Genomic DNA, 19050 nt, shown 5'->3' on the forward strand with positions numbered 1-19050 from the left:
TCTCAGAATGAAGCGATACAAATTTTTTTTTCCATAAAATAGTTTTTATTGTGTAAAAGCGGCAAAACATAAAAAAAACAATATAAATGTGGTACCGCTGTAAACGTACTGACCTTAAGAATAAAGCTACCTTATCAATTTTACCACACGCGGAACAGCATTAAAAAAAAAAAAAACAATTCCGGAATTGTTTGTTTTTGTATATTCTGTCTCCCAAAAATCGGAACAGAAAGCGAACAAAAAATGTCACGTGCTCGAAAATGGTACCAATAAAAACATCAACTTGTCCCGCAAAAAACAAGCCATCACATGACTCTGTCGGCCGAAATATGGAAAAATTATAGCTCTCAAAATATGGCGTGCAAAAACTAGTCTTTGCAAAAAAAAAAAGCGTCTTCTATTGTGTGACAGCTATCAATCATAAAAAAACTATATGAATCTGGTATCGCTTAAATCGCACCGACCCGAAGAATAATGTCGTCTAACCACTTATACCGCATGAGGAACGGCGTAAAAAATAAACTCTAGTCTTAGGGTTGTGCTAGGGTTGGTGTTAGGGTTGTGCTAGGATTAGGGTTGTGCTAGGGTTAGAGTTGTGCTAGAGTTAGGGTTGTGCTAGGGTTAGGGTTGTGCTAGGGTTAGGGTTGTGCTAGAGTTAGGGTTGTGCTAGAGTTAGGGTTGTGCTAGGGTTATGGTTGGGCTAGGGTTAGGGTAGGGGTTGGGCTAGGGTTAGGGTTGGGCTAGGGTTAGGGTTGGGCTAGGGTTAGGGTTGCACTAGGGTTAGGGTTGTGCTAGGGTTAGGGTTGGGGTTGTATTAGGTTGGGGGTTAGGGTTGTGTTGGGGTTAGGATTTTTTCAAAAGTAAAGAAAAAAAATGACAATAAGGCGAATAGTGTTGAGCACAAGTGCTTGCTACTTGAATTTGCATCGGGTGCTCGGCTATGCACCGAGTATCGTGAGTGCTCGAGTGACATGCTCGAGTCTCCGCCCCATATGTTTTGCAGGTGTTATCCAGCCAAAAAAAACTTGCGGGGATTGCCTGCCATGCACGAGCGATGTCCTCATGTTTTTTTTTTGGGTGTCTAATAACCGTGAAACATGAGGGGTGGGGACTCGAGCATGTCACTCGAGCACCCGCGATACTTGGTGCATAGCGGAGTACCTGATGCAAACTCAAGTAGCGAGCACTTGCGCTCAAGACTAGTGTTGAGCCACCCCAGTAGTGTTCGAGTTCGGTTCGGTTCGTTGAACACCCTTGTGTTCGCCGAACTGTTCGTCGAACACCTTCGAACACCATTAAAACCAATGGCAGGCAAACAAAAACACATAGAAACACATAGAAAACACCTTCAAAGGTGTCCAAAAGCTGACAAACTGCTCAGAAGACATAACTAACACATGGAAAAGTGACAAGTACATATAGTCATGCGAAAAGAAAAGAGGTGGAGGAGTAAAAGGAGGGGGAGACACAGATATAGGCATGTCATGCCCTTCTAAAATCCAAAAAGTGAGAAGCCGACACGGCCAGTCCGTTCCTGCCCGTGCCACCTCCGTTTGTGCCAGAGCCGCGGTGGACCCTGACGGCCAGCCCCCCTCTCCCAATACTGGTGCCTCTCCGCTGGTGGGTCGAGCGAGCCCCCCTGTGGTGGAGGCAGCTCTAAGCTTTTTAATTTAAATTGTCTCTCTAATTTGAATGAATACACTTTAAATCCTTTTACAAGGATCTATTGAAGGGCAAGTCTCATGCCAGCAGCCGCGTAATTCCAGCTCCAGTAGCGTCCACTAAAGCTGCTGCAGTTAAAAAGCTTTTATAAGGATCGAGCTCGGCTGTCCACCGCAAGGCGTCCTACCGCCAGTCCCAGCCCCTTTGCCTTGGGGTGCCTCCTGATGCTCTTCACTGAGTATCCCGTGGTCCCGAAGCATTTCCTTTGAAAAAATTAAGTGTCCAAACTACAGGTGGTGTAGCTTGCTTAACAGCCGGGATAATCCGCTGACTAGCAGACACTGCTACTAGGCACAAAGTATTTCCTGGGCTAGATGCAGTTCAAAATTTGTAATTAGATACTCTCGTTGGATGCTGAGAAAGCATTCCATAGAGTCTCCTGGCATGCCATATATTATTCTCTTAAAAAGCTTGGGGTAGGGGTCTAGGGGACCCTTTTATAGCCAAAATCACGGCCCTGTATCGCAATGCGTCACCTAGGCTGAAGATAAATGGAACTGTAGCACCCCGAGGGCTCGGTTGCTGCAGAGGTATTGCACCTCACCCAGAGGTGTGATATCTCACTCTCAGGTAAGGATGGAGTGTGGATCAGGACCCCGACACCTGCATGCATTACACCACATTGCCATGGGGCAGGGCGACCAATATGCCCCTGAGATGGGCACGACAGTCCCTGTCCCTGGCTGGAGTGGGGGGAGGGAACACTGAGGAAGGGGAACCCTGTAGTGCAGGAGCAGGGAGGAAGCAGTTCCTGGGTGCATTGAGAAGGGAGTATAAAAGGTGGGCACCATCTTAGTTCAGTGCAGAGTAGTCTGAGCAGAAGTGACAGGGAGCAGGGGCTCTGCATGAGCTCTGCTCCAGAGGCGGGCCTAGTAACAGAGGCCCAGGCCTGGAAGAGGGAGAAGGAAGGAAGAGGAGCGGAGAAGGCTCCAGGAACGAGGAATGAAGGGATCCCAGGGGTGTGGACGGGCGAGTCGCCACCACACGCCCGAATCCACCTGCGTGGAGGGGTCAGGCCAAAGGGGGAGACCGGTCCCCGAAACTAGTGGAGGCGGGAAACGACCCTCAGCTAGAAATCGGAGGCTGTGACATTTTATGTGGCGCAGCCCCTCGCTACACCCGCTAGGAGGGCAGCACATAGGGTCAGGGAAACTGGCGCCAAGTTTACCAAGAGGAGGCCCGAGGCAGCTGGACAGAAGGGTTGGTAAGAAAGGCCAGACAAAGGACACACAAAGGGGGTCCTGTGAAGCGCTCCAAAGTTATCTGGGAGTTGTCTGAGCCCCTCACCTGGTGAGCACAGTACGACGTGGGCAGCCGTTACCTGCAGAAGTGGTCTGGATAAGTAAAGGCCCTGGACTACATCACTGACTCCGTGTCGTTACTGCTGCTGCCCTGCACCATCACCCCAATCCTCCGCATACACTGCCCTGAGGCTATACTCCTCCCGTGGGGAGTTATGCTACGCTCTGCTGCACCCACAACACCAGCCTCAGCGGTCTGCCCTGCAGCGGCGGTTCACTCTGACCGCAATCCACGGGTGGCGTAGTCGGACATTTAAACATCAAAACCACATAAATAGTTCCGCCACTGGTTTGACCGCCCTGAGCCACGGAACCGGGTCGCCGCTACGGAGACTACAACCACCAGCATCCACCAAAAAGGGTCCGGCTCCGGATGTCCCAAGGCCCAGGGGGCACGTCAGAACATTTTCATCACCTTTTATAATCACCAATGAGACAAGGCAGGGATGTCCTCTGTCCCCTCTCTTATACATCCTAGTGACGGAGCACCTGCTCTCATCAATTCGCCATAACCCCAATATTAGGTGGATTGAGGTGGGAGGCACCGAGTACAAGTGCTCTCTATTTGCTGATGATGTCCTAGTATATATCACTCAATCACATATATCCATCCCTGCTGTTATGGCTGAAATAGATCACTTTGTTACATGGTCAAATTTTAAAATCAATACAGCGAAGTCTGAGGCCCTCAATGTCTCCCTCCCCAAATCCATACAGGATTCCATCCAGTCCAACTTTCCCTTTGCCTGGCCCTTACAGGGTATCAAATTCTTAGGAATTCCTATTCATAGAGACCTCTCCCGTCTATGTTATCTTAATTTTGGGCCCTTTATTGAACAACTCCATACAGACCACGGTTGGCAAGTTAGAACTGTAAGATTCACTACGTGAACCACTGGTGTTTTGTGGAAAAGCACATGTACACTGTGTTCCAAATTATTATGCAAAAAGTGTTTAGGAGTGATAAGGGAAGAATTTGTTTGTTTGTCAGTTAAACTCATTGATGGTGATGTGTGTCAGGGCTCTTTATATCACTGTAAGCAATTGCAGACACCTGTGCTAATTAGTTTGGCAGGTGTGTCCAATGAACGGCAAGACTACTTAAGAAGGCTGTCCCACATTATTAAGCAGCCTACATTTTCTGCCAAAATGGGAAAGAAAAAGGATGTGTCGGCTGCTGAGAAGCAACAAATTGTGGAGTGTTTAGGTCAAGGCATGACTACAATCAACATTGTGCGATGATCAGGATGAAGTGTCTTGGCAATCAAGAAGTATGTAGCTGATTCACAGTACACACGTGTGCATGCTGATAAGGGCAAATTGAGGACTCTTTCCTACAGGCAATTACGTCAGGTTAAAAGAGCAGCGGCAAAAAAGCCTTGTCATAGCAGCAGACAAGTTTTGAAGCTGCTGGTGCCTCCAATGTCCCCCGAACAACAAGATGCAGGGTCCTTCAGAGGTTTGCAGCTGTGCGTACGCCATCCTGTCGACCTCCTCTATCCACTGCACACAAGCAGAAACGGATGCAGTGGGCCACACATTACATGAAGACTGATTTCAAAACTGTTTTGTTCACGGATGAGTGCCGTGCAACGCTCGATGGTCCAGATGGATGGAGTGGAGGATGGCTGGTTGATGGACACCCCACGCAAACACGGCTACAGCGCCAACAAGGAGGAGGTGGAGAAATGTTTTGGGCTGGAATCATGGGGAGAGAGATTGTAAGCCCCTTTAGGATCCCTGAAGGGGTAAAGATTAACTCCATAATGTATGTGGAGTTTCTCAAACAGCACTTCCTGCCATGGTTCAAGAAGAAGAACCGTGTATTCCGCAGCAAGATTATTTTCATGCATGATAATGCACCGTCTCATGCTGCACATAACACATCTGCATCTCTGGCTGATATGGGCATAAGAGGGGACAAACTTATGGTGTGACTGCCATGCTCCCCTGACCTCTACCCCATTCAGAACCTCTGGAGCATCATCATATGGAGTGTCTATGATGGCGGGAGGCAGTTCACATCTAAGCAACAGCTCTGGGAGGGTATTCTGTCCTCATGCAAAACAATTGAAGCAGAAACCATCCAAAACCTGACAAATTCAATGGACGAGAGAGTTCAGAAGCTCCTTTCGAACAAGGGGTCCTATGTGCAAATGTAACATCACCTAGAATAAAGTTTTGAGTTGAAAACTGTTTGATTTCAGTTTCTAATAACCTGCTAATGCTTATAATTTCAAAAATGACCATTTTTTTGGTCTTTATTAAAATGAAAAGGTTGATCGAAGAGTGTGGGGGATCTAAGAGTGTGGCAACCCAGTAGTCAGGATTACTTCGAATTCTGACAATCTGAGGGTCATGTTGCAGGTAGTGCAGCAAGAAGGCACTTATGTGTCTTGCGCATCTCGGAGCCCCAAAATTATTTTCCGGGCTAGATGCAGCTAAAAATTATTATTAATTTTAAATCTGGTGGAGCTTAGTATAGATGGCCTAATAGAATCAGTACTGCACACTGCTACAAAGCCCAAATTATTTTCCAGCCAAGATACAGATAAACATGATTAGTAATTTTAAATCTGGTGGAGTTTAGTATAGCTGGCCTAATAGAATCAGTACTGCACACTGCTACAAAGCCCAAATTATTTTCCAGCCAAGATACAGATAAACATGATTAGTAATTTGAAAGCTTAAAACGGTTGGTGAGGTGATTTTAACCAATCATCAAGCTTTTACTCTCCCCAGGATGACACAGGGGTAGAAAAGTCATTTCGGATCCATGATTTGTTCATCTTTATGAACGTGAGTCTGTCTACATTATCAGTGGAGAGCCGCGTGCGCTTATCTGTCAGCACACCACCAGCAGTGCTGAACACACGTTCAGACAGAACGCTGGCTGCGGGGCATGACAAGATCTCCAAGGCGTAAGTGGCGAGCTCCGGCCATTTATCCAGATTGGAAGCCCAAAAAGAGCAAGGGTCCAGTGACACAGTCATGGCTTCAATGTTTACTTGGAGATACTCCTGTACCATCGTCTCTAGGCGTTGACTATGTGTCAGACTTCTTGTCTCCTGTGGCCTTGCAAAGGATGAGCTAAAAAAGTGGTGAAATGATTCCGCAAAATTGATGTTACCAGCAGATACTGTGTTTCTGTTATGGTTTGAGTGCTGAACACTCGACGGTCCCACGGTTGGCAAGTTGGAACTGTGAGATTCACTACGTGCACCACTGGTGTTTTGTGGAAAAGCACATGTAAGATTCTGCAACAGTCTCTGCTGATACTCCTGCATGCGTGCATCCCTTTCTATGGCAGGAATTATTTCTGCAAATTTACTTTTGTACCGGGGATCTAACAGTGTGGCAACCCAGTAGTCAGGATTATTTCTAATTCTCCCAATTCGAGGGTCATGTTGCAGGTAGTGCAGCTAGAAGGCACTCATGTGTCTTGCGCATCCAGGAGCACCAAGTCCCTGTTGTGTTGGTGGCGAGGTAACAATCATGCTTCCTTCCTCTGTCCTCTCCCCCCAACCTCGCACAACAGAAATGTGATCAAGGTCTCCCTCGTCTGATGAGTCTACCATCAGTTCGTCCTCCACTTTTTCCTGGGCTCCTGCACCTTCCTCACTAGTTTGGCTGCTACCATGCGCCCTGGTAAAACCATCTCCCCCACCCTCACATGCCTGCCGCCTTGGTGCTACCGACCGTCTGGACCTTGCAGATGTTAGCCCTTCCGCATACAACTCCTCCTCCTCTACTTCCTCCACCTCCTCTTGTGCCACCACCTGACTCCGAATTCTGTTTAACATGTGCTCCAGCATGTAAATCACCGGAATAGTCATGCTGATAATGGCATCGTCACCACTAAACATCTTCAAAACTGTGCAGAAAGGTGCATAGGTCCCTGATCTGAGACCACTCCTCCAGCGTGATTTGCCCCACCTCTGGATCCCGTTGGCCCAGGCTATACGTCAGAACGTATTGCACCAGGGCTTGTCGGTGCTGCCACAGTCGCTGCAACATGTGCAGAGTTGAATTCCACCGGGTAGGCACATCGCATTTTAGCCGGTGAATTAGCAGGCCCAACGACTTCTGTTGAGATGTAAGTCGCTGAGCTGCGGGATGCGAACGGCGGAAGTGAGCACACAGCGACCGTGCCCTCTGCAGAAGGCCATCTAGTCCGGGATAGTGGGCTAAAAATTGCTGGACAACCAGGTTCAATACGTGAGCCATACAAGGCACGTGTGTGACATTGCCCCGGTGAAGGGCCGCACCCAGGTTTGCAGCATTGTCGCACACGGCCTTCCCTGGTTTCAGGTCCAGTGGAGACAACCATTCATGAAATTGGTTCTCCAGAGCTGACCACAACTCCTCAGCTGTGTGACTCACATTTCCCAGACATTTCAAAGTAAAAACCGCCTGATGACGTTGAGCCCTACTGCCAGCATAGTAAAGAGGTGTGCAGGATCCCTTCTGCGCAGTTAGAAAGCTTGTGGCATGACCAGACAGGCTTTGGGTGCAGGTGGAGGACCGAGAGGAGGTTGAGGAGGCAGAAGCAGTGGAGGAACTTTGACATAAAGAGGATTGACGCACAACTCGTGGGGACAGCAAGACTTGGACAGCAGCCCCTTGTCCTGCTGTCACCATAGTTACCCAGTGCCCAGTCAGCGACATGTAACGCCCCTGTCCATGCCTACTCGTCCAAGTGTCTGTGGTGAAATGCACCCTGTCACACACAGAGTTTCTCAAAGAAGCGGTGATGTTGTGTGCGACATGCTGGTGGAGCGCAGGCACACCTTTCTTTGAGAAGTAGTGCCGACTGGGTATCTGGTACTGGGGCAATGCGACGGACATAAGGTCTCGAAAATCCTCTGTGTCCACCAGGCGGAAAGGCAGCATTTCTGTAGCCAAGAGCTTGCAGATGGTGAAATTCAACCTCTTCGCTTTCTCATGGCTAGGAGGAAATGGTCTTTTACTTGTCCACATCTGAGGGACTGAGGGCTGGCTGTTGTGTTTAGACGGGGTTGATAAGGGTGTCCCCAGCAAACTGCCGGTCTGTGAGGAAGATGCAGGCGGACATGTTAGGTTGCCTTGATCCAAAGGTGGTGCTATCGATGTCGGACAGCGCTCAACACCAGCTGGTGTTACCACCTCCAAAGAAAATGATGACCTGCCAATCACGCTGACTGTTGCGGGTAAAGAGGTGGCAGGTCTGCGTCCCAAAACAGGTGTGACTGCTGTCCCCCCAGTCACAGAGGATGAAGAGGCAGCAGATGCACAAGATGGGGCAGACGGTGGTTGGCCCAGCCGGCTAGGCCGCATTGTAGCACAGTGAGCTTCCCACTGCAACTTATGCTTCATGTCCATGTGCCGGTTCATGCATGAAGTACTCAAACTATGTATTTTTTGGCCTCTACTTAGCTTTTGTTGACAAATGTTACAGATAACACGAGTTGGGTCATCTTTATCGATCTGAAAAAATGCCCAGGTTATGCAAGACTTAGCACCCATGCGACCTGAAGAGCCACCACGACTTGTGGTCAGAGGCAGAGTTGTGTTTGAGGATACAGTTGTTGACGTGCTTCCAGTACTACGTCTCTGTCCAGGAAGGCGCAACCTGACCTCGTCGTCACTAGCATCCTCCTCCACCTCCTCTGCTGACCTCATCTCTTGGCTGACTGTGGGTTGACAGTAAGTGGGATCTCCAACCTCATCATCATCACCCTGTGTGTTATCACACCCGTCGTCCTCAGAGCCAACCTGTTCCTGCCCTGACAAAAAACTAAAGTTGTCGCTCCAATCAGGTATTTGAGTCTCATCATCGTCTTCCTCATTGTCTCCACCAACAGGAGTTACAGTTTGGGAATGAGGGTCTACATTATGGTCAGAACCTTCTGCATCTGGTCCTGGATCCGACTCATAAAGATTCTGGGCATCAGTGCAGATCATTTCCTCGTCTGGATTCACAGAAGCGCTGGAGCCGACCTCTGATTCCCAGGCTATAGTATGAGTAAACAGCTCTGCAGACTCAACCATCTGTTCTACCTCATACTCAGACGGGCAGCTGGAGATTTGGGAGCTGTGAGGAAGCAAGTGCAATTGGGGTGACACCTCTGAGGACTGGAGTATTTGTGATGTTGAAGTTGATGTGGAGGAGAGCCCACTTAAAGGATCACTTGATATCCGTTGAAGCACCTGCTGTTTTTGTGCCTCATCTGGAATTTGTAGCGATTGGCGTGGCCGTAAGAAAGGGATCTTATCACATTGTCCGCTAAAAGAAGTAGACATTTTAGTTTTGCTGGAAGACGGTCTTTCTTCTGCAGATGTTACTGTTGCTTTAACACCTACTCCACGGACACAACCTTTTTTTCCCCTTCCCAACACGCCTATTCCCCTTTCCACCAGCAGCAGGCCTTTTTCCACTCATTTTGGTGGTTAACTAATTCACAACTCTGGAGTTGTTTGCACAAAAAAACAATGGATGGTAACCGAGCAGAGCTGAGTGGCCAAATTGTGGTATTAGGCCAAAACTATTGTCTGGGTTAGATGCAGAAAAAAATTATATTCAGTTTGCAACCTGATGGAGGTCAGTATAGATGGACTAATAGAACAAGTCCCACACACAGCTAGAAGCCCAAATATTTTTTCAGAGGTAGATGAAGAAGAAAATTCTATTCAATTTGCAACCTGATGGAGGTCAGTATAGATGGACTAATAGAACAAGTCCCACACACTGCTAGAAGGCCAAATATTTTTTCAGAGCTAGATGCAGAAAAATATTATATTCAATTTGCAACCTGATGGAGGTCAGTATAGATGGACTAATAGAACAAGTCCCACACACTGCTAGAAGGCCAAATATTTTTTTCAGAGCTAGATGCAGAAAAATCTTATATTCAATTTGCAACCTGATGGAGGTCAGTATAGATGGACTAATAGAACAAGTCCCACACACAGCTAGAAGCCCAAATATTTTTTCAGAGGTAGATGCAGAAAAATATTATATTAAATTTGCAACCTGATGGAGGTCAGTATAGATGGACTAATAGAACAAGTCCCACACACTGCTAGAAGGCCAAATATTTTTTCAGAGCTAGATGCAGAAAAATATTATATTAAATTTGCAACCTGATGGAGGTCAGTATAGATGGACTAATAGAACAAGTCCCACACACAGCTAGAAGCCCAAATATTTTTTCAGAGGTAGATGCAGAAAAAAATTATATTCAATTTGCAACCTGATGGAGGTCAGTATAGATGGACTAATAGAACAAGTCCCACACACTGCTAGAAGGCCAAATATTTTTTCAGAGCTAGATGCAGAAAAATATTATATTCAAATTGCAACCTGATGGAGGTCAGTATAGATGGACTAATAGAACAAGTCCCACACACAGCTAGAAGCCCAAATATTTTTTCAGAGGTAGATGCAGAAAAAAATTATATTCAGTTTGCAACCTGATGGAGGTCAGTATAGATGGACTAATAGAACAAGTCCCACACACAGCTAGAAGCCCAAATATTTTTTCAGAGCTAGATGCAGAAAAAAAATATATTCAATTTGCAACCTGATGGAGGTCAGTATAGATGGACTAATAGAACAAGTCCCACACACAGCTAGAAGCCCAAATATTTTTTCAGAGGTAGATGCAGAAAAAAATTATATTCAGTTTGCAACCTGATGGAGGTCAGTATAGATGGACTAATAGAACAAGTCCCACACACAACTAGAAGCCCAAATATTTTTTCAGAGCTAGATGCAGAAAAAAATTATATTCAATTTGCAACCTGGTGGAGGTTAGTATAGATGGACTAATAGAACAAGTCCCACACACTGCTAGAAGGCCAAATATTTTTTTCAGAGCTAGATGCAGAAAAATATTATATTCAATTTGCAACCTGATGGAGGTCAGTATAGATGGACTAATAGAACAAGTCCCACACACTGCTAGAAGGCCAAATATTTTTTCAGAGCTAGATGCAGAAAAAAATTATATTCAATTTGCAACCTGATGGAGGTCAGTATAGATGGACTAATAGAACAAGTCCCACACACTGCTAGAAGCCCAAATATTTTTTCAGAGCTAGATGCAGAAAAATATTATATTCAATTTGCAACCTGATGGAGGTCAGTATAGATGGACTAATAGAACAAGTTCCACACACTGCTAGAAGGCCAAATATTTTTTCAGAGCTAGAAGCAGAAAAATATTATATTCAATTTGCAACCTGATGGAGGTCAGTATAGATGGACTAATAGAACAAGTCCCACACACAGCTAGAAGCCCAAATATTTTTTCAGAGGTAGATGCAGAAAAAAATTATATTCAGTTTGCAACCTGATGGAGGTCAGTATAGATGGACTAATAGAACAAGTCCCACACACAGCTAGAAGCCCAAATATTTTTTCAGAGCTAGATGCAGAAAAAAATTATATTCAATTTGCAACGTGATGGAGGTCAGTATAGATGGACTAATAGAACAAGTCCCACACACTGCTAGAAGCCCAAATATTTTTTCAGAGCTAGGTGCAGAAAAATATTATATTCAATTTGCAACCTGATGGAGGTCAGTATAGATGGACTAATAGAACAAGTCCCACACACAGCTAGAAGGCCAAATATTTTTTCAGAGCTAGATGCAGAAAAATATTATATTCAATTTGCAACCTGATGGAGGTCAGTATAGATGGACTAATAGAACAAGTCCCACACACAGCTAGAAGCCCAAATATTTTTTCAGAGGTAGATGCAGAAAAAAATTATATTCAATTTGCAACCTGATGGAGGTCAGTATAGATGGACTAATAGAACAAGTCCCACACACTGCTAGAAGGCCAAATATTTTTTCAGAGCTAGATGCAGAAAAATATTATATTCAATTTGCAACGTGATGGATGTCAGTATAGATGGACTAATAGAACAAGTCGCACACACTGCTAGAAGGCCAAATATTTTTTCAGAGCTAGATGCAGAAAAATATTATATTCAATTTGCAACCTGATGGAGGTCAGTATAGATGGACTAATAGAACAAGTCCCACACACAGCTAGAAGCCCAAATATTTTTTCAGAGGTAGATGCAGAAAAAAATTATATTCAATTTGCAACCTTATGGAGGTAAGTATAGATGGACTAATAGAATGATGCTATGCCCAAAAGGTTTTACTTCACTAGGTGCAGTAAAAAAATTGGTATTCTATACACAGGTGGTGTAGCTTGCAACACAGATAGGCTACTCCACTGACTAAGGTTCACACGATGCGTATTTAATGCGTTTCCGCTGCGTTTTCGCCGCCATTGACTTGCATTAGAACCCGCTAATTCCGCAAGACTGCATTTGTACTTGCGTTATTGGAGCGTTCTAATATGCGGATGGTACCCGGGTGTGGAGGAGAGGAGAGTCTCATCCACACCCAGGTACCATTAAAAAGCTGTAAAACAAGAATAAAATAAAAAATATATATATACTTAACATCTGTCGGCCCGCGCACCGCTCCTGCTTGGTTCCCGGCACTTGCAGTGAGTTGCAGGACCTGCGCTGACGTCAGAGTCATGTGACGTGTCACGTGATGCTGACGTCGGCAGGTCTTTCAATTCAAAGTTGCCGGCGAGGGAGAATGGATTGAGCAGGACAGCGCGGGCCATCGGAGGTAAGTATATACACTCTCTCGGGTCACACTATATAAATCCATGCTGTTTGCATGGATTTATATAGTGTGACCTAGTTGTCAAGCACTTTCCAAGTGATGCTAAAATCGCCTGGAAAGTGCTTGTCAATCCACATGCGGACAAGCATGTGGAAACGCATGTGAATAAGCATGTATTCCGCAGGAAAAACGCATGCACAATCTGCATGCGTTTTTTCTGCCAGGGAGATGCAGAAATGATGCAGAAATTTTCTGCTTCATTTCTGCATCGTGTGCACATACCCTAACACACTCTGCAATAGGCTAAAAAGGATTAGCTTTGCTAGATTTAGCCAAATGCTGTGAAAAAAACTTGCACAGCACTGGCACAGACCTGCCTGGCAAAAACTGATAGAAACTGATCTAACTTAGTCCTGAAAAGGACTGCAATTACAATTAGTCTTTACTCCCAACCTATCTATTTAAGAGCACAGACCTGCCTGATAAAAGTCGTAGGAAATGCTGTAACCTAGTCCTTAAAAGGACTGCAATCACAACTATTCCCTACTCCCAAGCTATCTGTAGATTTGTGCGAAAATTGGCTTGAAATTAACAAGGTATAGCGCACACAGCAACAGCGGTGCCGTCTAACACGCAGCTGCAGCAGTGAGAAAATGGTGGCGACGGGGAAAATGGCTGGGTCTTATAGGGCAAGAACATGTGACATACACAGCCAATGACACATGCCCTTGCTTGTGTGAAAAAAAGCACTTCGCTCCGTGTGTGCGCTGCTGATAGGCTGACAGATTGCACCTCCCCACTGTAAATGCGGGAAAGAGAAAAAAAAAATGGAGATCTTCATTATTCCTGCAGAGATCCATCCCCTGCCCCTCCCCCCGCTGTACACTCAAACTGCGTATTAACATTAATTTTCATCATTACTGAGAAAAAATCCAGTTATGATTTTGGTGCACGAACAGTTATCGAACATAACCTCGAACAGCCGAATTTTTTTCAAATCGGTCGTGTTCGCCAAACGGCTCGAACACCGCCCAAAACTGCTCGAATTTGAGATTGGCGAACAGTTCAAGTCGAACACCGCTCATCTCTACTCAAGACTAATGACAACTTATTCAATATGATGACCTAATGTTATCAAATTCTGTGTCATACCTCTGGATTCAAAGTGTTCACTATACCCCTTGATAAAAATCAATTTGGGGTCTAGTTTCCAAAATGGGGTCACTTCTGAGAGGTTTCCAGTGTTTAGGTGCGTCAGGGGCTCTCCAAAAGCAACTTACTCTGGAGAAATTGCACAACAAATTGCATGGTGCAATTTCTCCTGTTACACTTATGAAAATGCAAAATTGGAGGCTGAAAAACATTTTTGTTGGAAAAATATGAAAATTTTATTTTTATGGCTCAATGTTCTAAACTTCTGTGAAGCACCTGGGGGTTCAAGTGCTGACCACACATCTAGATAAGTTCCCTGAGGGGTCTAGTTTCCAAAATGGTGTCACTTGTGGGGGGTTTCCACTGTTTAGACACATCAGGGGCTCTCCAAATGCAACATGGCGTCCGCTAATTATTCAAGCAAATTTTACACTCAAAAAGTCAAATGGCGCTCCTTCCCTTCCGAGCGCCCAAACAGTGGTTTTCTCCCACATATTAGGTATCAGCTTACTCAGGAGAAATTGCACAACAAATGGTATGGCGCAAGTTCTCCTGTCACCATTATGAAAATGCAAAATTGGGGGCTGAAAAACATTTTTGTGGGAAAAATGTGAAAATTTTATTTTTACGGCTCAATGTAATAAACTTCTGTGAAGCACCTGGGGGTTCAAGTGCTCACCACACATCTAGATAAGTTCCCTGAGGGGTCTAGTTTCCAAAATGGTGTCACTTGTGGGGGGTTTCCACTGTTCAGGCACATCAGGGGCTCTCCAAACGCAACATGGCGTCCGCTAATTATTCAAGCAAATTTTACATTCAATAAGTCAAATGGCGCTCCTTCCCTTCTGAGCACCAAAACAGTGGTTTTCTCCCACATATGGGGTATCAGCTTACTCAGGAGAAATTGCACAACAAATGGTATGGTGCAATTTTTCCTGTTACCCTTATGAAAATGCAAAATTGGGGGCTGAAAAACATTTTTTGTGGGAAAAATGTGAAAATTGCATTTTTACGGCTCAATGTTATAAACTTCTGTGAAGCACTTGGGGGTTCAAGGTGCTCATTACACATCTAGATAAGTTCCCTGAGGGGGTCTAGTTTCCAAAATGGTGTCAGTTGTGGATTTTTTTCACTGTTTAGGCACATCAGCGGCTCTCCAAACGCAACATGGTATCCACTAATTATTCAAGCAAATTTTACATTCAAGAAGTCAAATGGTGCTCCTTCCCTCCAGAGCCCTGCCGTGCACCCCAACAGTGGTTTGCCCCCACATATGTGGTATTGGCGTGCTCAGAAGAAATTGCACAACAAATTTTGGGGTCCATTTTTTCCTGTTACCCTTGCAAAAATAGAAAAATTGGGGTCTAAAATAACATTTTTGTGAAAAAAGTTAAATGTTCATTTTTTTCTTCCACATTGCAAAAATTCCTGTGAAGTACCTGAAGGGTTAATAAACTTCTCCAATGTGGTTTTGAGCACCTTGAGGGGTGCAGTATTTAGAATGGTGTCACTTTTGGGTATTTTATGTCATAAAAGCCCCTGAAAGTCACTTCAAATGTGATGTGGTCACTAAAAAAATGGTTTAGTAAATTTTGTTGGAAAAATGAGAAATCGCTGGTCAACTTTTAACCCTTATAACTTCCTAACAAAAAAAAATTTGGTTCCAAAATTGTGCTGATGTAAAGTAAACATGTGGGAAATGTTATTTATTAACTATTTTGTGTGACATATCTCTCTGATTTAAGGGCATGAAAATTCAAAGTTTGAAAATTGCAAAATTTTCTAAATTTTTGCCAAATTTCCGATTTTTTCACAAATAAACGCAAGTAATATCACTCTCATCTCAGAATCAGGGGGATCCATTGAAGCGTTCCAGAGTTATTACCTCATAAAGTGACAGTGGTCAGAATTGTAAAAATTGGCCTGGTCATTAACGTGCAAACCACCCTCAGAGTTAAAAGGGCTAAGGCCCAGGGCGCAGGTACGTATTATTACGCCCCATGTCAGAATGGGGTTAAGGAAGTACCTCCTAAAGTGCTCTGTAACATCCAGAGCACTAAACATCTCATTTAAATTTGAATGAAAATGCTAATTTCTCAGGAATGCAACAACAGACAGAAGATATAGAGGTGTTGATGGATTTTCATGCCAAAGACCTGCATTGCCAAATGTGTAGTTTGAGAATTGAGGGGTTGAGCTTACTGATAAATTAAGTTTAACTATGAAGTGTTGGTAAAGAACAATGGCTCAGGAAGGTGTGAGGCAGGGGGGGGGGTCTTGGCTGATTACAAATGGAGCAGAGATCTCACATATACATTGGGGACAACTTATTGCTGCTTATATGCCTTCTGGTGGCACATATACAGGGTGGGCCATTTTTATGGATACACCTAAATAAAATGGGAATGATTGGCACATTAGTATATGGGAGGGGGAAAACTTTTCCAGATGGGTGGTGACCATGGTAGCCATTTTGAAGTCGGCCATTTTGGACCCAACTTTATTTTTTTCAATGGGAAGAGGGTCATGTGACACATCAAACGTATTGAGAATTTCATAAGAAAAACAATGGTGTGCTTGGTTTTAACGTAACTTTATTCTTTCATGAGTTATTTACAAGTTTATGACCACTTATAAAATGTATATACAGGTGCATCTCACTAAATTAGAATATCATCAAAAAGTTTATTCATTTCAGTTCTTCAATACAAAAAGTGAAACTCCTATATTATATAGAGTCGTTACAAAGAGTGATCTATTTCAAGTGTTTATTTCTGTTAATGTTGATGATTTTGGCTTTCAGCCAATGAAAACACAAAAGTTATCTCAGTAAATTAGAATACTTTATAACAGCAGCTTGAAAATGTTTTTAAAATCCGAAATGTTGGCCTACTGAAATGTATGTTCAGTAAAAGCACTCAATACTTGGTCCGGGCTCCTTTTGCATCAGTTACTGCATCAATGCGGCATGGCATGGAGGCGATCAGCCTGTGGCACTGCTGAGGTGTTATGGAAAGCCAGGTTGCTTTGATAGCAGCCTTCAGCTCGTCTGCATTGTTGGGTCTGGTGTCACTCATCTTCCTCTTGACAATACCCCATAGATTCTCTATGGGGTTAAGGTCAGGCGAGTTTGCTGGCCAATCAAGCGCAGTGACACTGTTATTTTTAAACCAGGTATTGGTACTTTTGGCAGTGAGGACAGGTGCAAAGTCCTGCTGGAGAATGAAATTTCCATCTCCAAAAAGCTTGTCGGCAGAGGGAAGCATGAAGTGCTCTAAAATTTCCTGGTAGACGGCTGCGTTGACTTTGGTCTTGATAAAACACAATGGACCTACACCAGCAGATGATATGGCTCCCCAAACCATCACTGATTGTGGAAACTTCACACTAGACCTCAAGCAGCTTGGATTGTGCCCTCTCCACTCTTCCTCCAGACTCAGGGACATTGCTTTCCAAATGAAAATTGAAACTCTGTGACCTTGTGGAGTATGTCAATGACTGCCTTCTGGACATCTGTCAAGTCAGCAGTCTTTCCCATGATTGCTGAGCCTACTGAAACAGACTAAAGGACATTTTTAAACGCTTAGGAAGCCTTTGCAGGTGTTTTTTGTTAATTATTCTAATTTACTTAGATAATGACTTTTGTGTTTTCATTGGTTGTAAGCCATAATCATCAACATTAACAGAAATAAACACATGAAATAGATCACGGTTTGTAATGACTCTATATATGAGTTTGAGTTTTTGTATTGAAGACCTGAAATAAATTAACTTTTTGATATTCTAATTTAGTGAGATGCACCTGTATTATGAACACTACCAAAATATCATTAATATTTAGTCACTGTATGGTTCTACTATATAATAACAGTATTTTGCTAGTAGTCCTAGTGGTATCCTCCATTTTCTGTCCATTATGCAGTTATGGTATGTTGGTATTATGTACACTGCTCAAAAAAATAAAGGGAACACTCAAATAACACATCCTAGATCTGAATGAATGAAATATTCTCATTGAATACTTAGTTCTGTACAAAGTTGAATGTGCTGACAACAAAATCACACAAAAATCATCAATGGAAATCAAATTTATTACCAATGGAGGCCTGGATTTGGAGTCACCCCCAAAATTAAAGTGGAAAAAACACACTACAGGCCGATCCAACTTTGATGTAATGTCCTTAAAACAAGTCATAATGAGGCTCAGTATTGTGTGTGACCTCCACGTGCCTGTATGACCTCCCTACAACGCCTGGGCATGCTCCTGATGAGGTTACGGATGGTCTCCTGTGGGATCTCTTCCCAGACCTGGACTAAATGATCCTGGCATTATTCAGTGATGTTATAGTGAATTTGTTACTGGGCACTGATCTATGTATACTGACTCCATGAGGATTCTGGTAAAGCATACTGTCTGCTGGATTTTTTAATAACGTCTTGGGATACACTATTGAATAAAGTCTGTCTGTATTTATAGCTCGCTCTGCCCTTGGCACCATCACTGAATACCCCAAATTTAGTCTGGGATCTGTTGGCTCTCCTAATGCATTTGTTTTGGGAAATGCTTTTCTCAGAACGCTGTTTCAGCATTCTTTTGTTATTTTAGAAATGTATGATTAAACGCACATCTGGGTGTTATTAGTTGAAACAGAGGCATAAATAGAAGTCATGGGCCTCATAGCAAGTGTATACTCACATGTTTTGTGGCTAACAGCTTGGAAACATGCAGTTGTAGGGACTTGGCCATGTCACTCAAGCACCCGTGATACTCGGTGCATACCCAAGCAGCTAGGCAAACTTGAGTAATGAGCACTTGTGGTCATCACTACTGACCACTCTTTGCCTTCTAGGTACACTTGCACACAGTTTTTGAAGCACCTCATCAGGGAGGTTGTTCAAAACATTTTGGGAGTTCTAACCACAGATCTTTTGTGGGTGTCAGCTTGTGCAGATCCTTCTGTCTCTTCAACTAATCCCAGACAGACTCTATGATTGAGATTAGTCTCTGTGAAGCCGTATCATCACTTCCAGGACTCATCTGTCTTTACGCTGAAGAGTTGATAATGACATTGGCTGTATGCTTGGGGTTTTTGTTTTGCTGCAGGATAAATTTGGAATGAATCTGACACCTCCCTGCTGGTATTACATGACAGATAAATATCTACCTATATTTTTCAGCATTGAACACACCATTAATCTTGACCAAATTCACAACTCACTTTGCAAGGAACCT

Source organism: Phyllobates terribilis, unplaced genomic scaffold (genome assembly GCF_046119375.1).
Source record: "Phyllobates terribilis strain yellow unplaced genomic scaffold, ASM4611937v1 Scaffold_11__3_contigs__length_659146591, whole genome shotgun sequence".
In the NCBI taxonomy this organism is placed as follows: domain Eukaryota; kingdom Metazoa; phylum Chordata; class Amphibia; order Anura; family Dendrobatidae; genus Phyllobates; species Phyllobates terribilis.